Consider the following 3,327-nt stretch of genomic DNA (forward strand, 5'->3'; position numbering starts at 1 on the left):
AGTGAGAGGAGTGTACTACATCAGGTTTACTGCCTCGGACCAACGTAGATCTGGAAACATAGGAGTTCACATATACAAGAACAACCTCTGGATCATGGGCAACTATGCCAGCAATACCGACGGTCAACGGAAATATGTGGTAAATGCTGTCACTCTGGAGCTGGAGCAGGGAGATATGATTATGTTGCGTCTTCCATCAGGCTACGGCCTGTATGATGCTATTGACAACTATAACACCTTCAGTGGTTTCCTTCTCTTCCCCATGTAAAACACTCTGCCCAGGCTCATGACCCTGAGCTTAAGAAAGCTGACATTCCTCTAAAGCTGACCCCTGTATTAGTTCAAGAGTGAAGACTTGACTGGTGGAGAGATGATATGGTGATAAATGTGTGGGCTGTCAGCATTGTTGACATGTTTATCTGGACCAAAGACGACCAAAGATTTATAAATGATGTCTGATAACCACAATATTGTTATGGTTATGCAACGTGTCAGTTAACACCACAATGATGGCATTAACAATAAGCTAGTAATAATAAAGCAATTGAAATGGGGGAATAGGCCAGGTCTAGAACTTCCGCTAAAAACATGACTTTTGATAACCACAACAGGTTATGATAACCCTTGGCTATTACTCTCTTTGCCCTACATTCAGATTGTACGGCTTGTCGCTTTTTTTTCATCGACCGATAACAGGTCGCCTTCACAGAGATCTCTCTCGTTTCCAGATTTTTGTTAAAGACATGTTACATTACGTCATCCAAAGGGAACAAATATGACAGACCAATTATTGACCTGATAACATTAATGACTAGCAAGCAAGCTGGCAATCAGATAATTTAGTACATTATAATGTAGCTAAAAATGGTGAACTAGCTAGCCTAGCTGATGTTACTGCTGAAATCCATTCTATAGCTAGCGATAACTAGTTTAGCTACTTTTAGTGTGTGAGTTAGATAAACCTTACCTTCGCAATTGTCAATGTAGCTCGAAACGTAGACTACAATTTGAACCCATTTTCCCTCTTGCTTGAAAGGCAGCAACATGTTAGGATGACATAGGATACAAGACGTCTAGAGACGATGAAGCTACAGTGACATGTTCTGAGCATTCTGCTCTATATGAGCCAACTAATCATGAATGCTCTCTGAATGAAATGGTAGAGAACCTCAATGATGCACTATTATCAGTGTTAGACTCTGTAGCACCACTGAAAACCAAAAAGTCTACAAGCAGAACCTCCCATGGCTGAGAAAGAAAAATGTTAGTGAACAAAAAAGAAAATGCCGCACAGCTGAGAGAAAATGGAGAAAAACAAAGATCACTATCCACCACAATATCTATAAAAGATACACTAACTACCTATCAAGGCCGTAGCCATGGAGTCAACATTGGGGGGGCCAAAATCATTTTTTATGATAATTTCGGACAGCTTACATGGTTGCCTGTCATAGTGTAGCACATTTATATTTTATTTCTATTTTTATATCAATATATTGGGGGGGGTCATTTTGACCAGATTTGAATATTAATCATATAAACAAACACCTGCAGAGGCGTGTTAATTGTACAATGTGGTCTCTCTCAAGTGTTGCATTACAGCCCAGGACTGTGGAAGCTGTAGAACTGAGGTGCAGCCTCCACACACACACACACACACACACACACACACACACACACACACACACACACACACACACACACACACACACACACACACACACACACACACACACACACACACACACACACACACACACACACACACACACACACACACACACACACACACACACACACACACACACACACACACACACACACACACACACACACACACACACACACACACACACACACACACACACACACACACACACACACACACACACACACACACACACACACACACACACACACACACACACACACACACACACACACACACACACACACACACACACACACACACACACACACACACACACACACACACACACACACACACACACACACACACACACACACACACACACACACACACACACACACTCTCTCTCTCTGCTGTGTAACTGCCACATCAAAGAGCGAGGGAGTGATGCACAAAGAGAGAAGCCCCCCTGCAGTCTTTCATCCCCCCCACCGCCCCGCCCCTGAGAGTCCAGGAAATGGGTCAGTTAGCAGAGAGAAAGAGAGTGAAGACCCCTGCTGGTGTACTCATGCATTCACACACCACACACACACACACACACACATACGGAACTCCCTTTCTCTTTTAACACACACACAGGCACAAAAACAAAAAAGTTCACTAATTCGTCCATACATTACTTTCACGCAAGGTTTCTCGCACGCTGTAAAACTGCCTGGTGTCAGATCCAGCACAGCTTGTAGCAGCGCCACCATGTGGTGTGTAGGATACAGCAGGCGGATTCAGCCTGGTCTCAGTAGAGAATCACGCTCACCTTCAGTGAGGTCATAGGAAAAACAGGAACAACTGATCTTAGTGTTCATTCAAGAGGATGTCGTCCTCACTGAATATCCAAATCAACTCGCTCAAGAAACTCACCCTTTCGTGGTAGTAAACTATTCCTGTAAAAATCCACTTATTTAGCATAGGTTTTTAACCACTGTGACATTCAGGGGGGATTTGAACCTGGGACTTCTTGATTTGCAGGGGGGGGGGGTTGTTCTACCATTGAACTACACCCAGCCCCACCCGTAACCTATCCCCATGGTAAAGCTAAACTGAAGCCTGCATTACTACTTGAAATGCCTCCCCCCCCCCCTTTAGGAGAAATGTACCTTCATTCACTATTCATCCTCTGATATCCATGGGTGGTAACCAACCTTCAGGACATAAGACAATGTTTTCAAACAGGCTCCCTGGTGCTCCTGTGGGACACGGCCTGCCACAACGAGACACACCTCACACAGGCCCGTGTGTTGTCGCTCTCAAGGTCTTCCCCCCCTGCTGCTCTCCCCCGTGCCAAGGCGACACCTTCCAGTGTTTACAAATGGCTTTTCCCCCCCCTCCCTGCGTGATCGTTACGTATTCATGAGGCGTTTAGCATGTCGTCGACGGCTGCGGTTCGGCGCCCAAGATGGAGCGGGGGGGTGGGAGGGGAGGGGGGGGGCTGAACACAAAACACACAGCTGAGCGCCAGGGATCGTTTGTTGGGACGTGTCGTTTTTCATCCCTTTTTTTGTGTGTGTGTGTGTGTGTGTGAGAGAGAGAGCGCAAAGTGTGTGCGCGAAGGATGGAGCTCAGCAGCGAGGCGTCGAGCGAGGGGATGAACAAGTCGAGACCAGAGGGGCCCCAGGAAA

General features: G+C 46.0%; 1 pseudogene; it reads left to right on the forward strand.

Moving 5' to 3' along the window:
* LOC136944932 (cerebellin-4-like) overlaps positions 1-271 on the forward strand; it is a 1,135-nt pseudogene extending 864 nt beyond the window's left edge.
* The last annotated feature ends 3,056 nt before the right edge of the window (positions 272-3,327 follow it).

The sequence above is a fragment of the Osmerus mordax genome, chromosome 6 (assembly GCF_038355195.1).
Source record: "Osmerus mordax isolate fOsmMor3 chromosome 6, fOsmMor3.pri, whole genome shotgun sequence".
NCBI lineage: Eukaryota > Metazoa > Chordata > Actinopteri > Osmeriformes > Osmeridae > Osmerus > Osmerus mordax.